Source organism: Cariama cristata, unplaced genomic scaffold (assembly GCF_000690535.1).
Source record: "Cariama cristata isolate BGI_N322 unplaced genomic scaffold, ASM69053v1 scaffold6193, whole genome shotgun sequence".
Classification (NCBI taxonomy): Eukaryota; Metazoa; Chordata; class Aves; order Cariamiformes; family Cariamidae; genus Cariama; species Cariama cristata.
In genome coordinates this window covers 28,427-29,280 of record NW_009610028.1, presented here as the reverse complement: position 1 = coordinate 29,280, position 854 = coordinate 28,427, and positions in this window count along the sequence as shown.

Below are 854 nucleotides of genomic sequence, written 5' to 3'. Positions count from 1 at the left end.
GACTTCTGATTTATTCCATTGATCTGCCCTCATGCTGCAACAATGCAAACCAAAGAGCAGAAATTATTTGCTTGATCTTCTCAGAGTCAACATTTGCCTGGTTTGCAGTTTTCCAGAAAAAGAGAAAAGTCGTGATCCAGTCACAATGAACACAGTGAGAAGAGGACAGGGACTTGGTTTCAAATTTGTCTGTATTCCCTGTTTACTAATTCTTTTAAAATAATTTTAAAAAAACCGCAAATATATAATAGCACTGTGTTGTATATGACCTGTCACTTGAGGTCTTATTCATTACTGAAGATACAAGGTAAAATCTCAGCACACACAGCTCACTTTTGAATAGAAGTTGTAAGTAGGAAAAAAAGCAAGCATATAGACAGCACAGCACAGTTTACACCTACACCATCTCTATGTGGGACCCGAAAGAAGCGAGCATGCAAGCAGCCCCAGCAGCCTGATTTTACAGACCTCTCCCAAGTGTCATACATGAAGCATGAGACTCCAGAGTTGATTCCCTCCAAAAGCCCTCCCAGAGCCAGGGCTGGATCTCCAACAGGTCAGCTGTGACGCTTTGTAACCTTCCTCCCACTCCTTCAGTGCCCAGACCTGCACCCATTTCCCAGTGAATGCTGCCTCACTGACTGACTGCACCTGGGTGCAAAGAAAGGCTCAGTTCAGCTGGGCATCAGACTGATCCTTCTCTCCCAGGGATACAATTCCAAGATGCAGACTGGTGCCATGTCCCGTTCTTCATCTTATTTGCATTATTGCAGACATTTGAGCAAAGGAAGAGCAACAGGGTCCTTGCTTCAGTGGCATGCAGGATCTACGCTACAGCCACTCCAAGGGAGTGA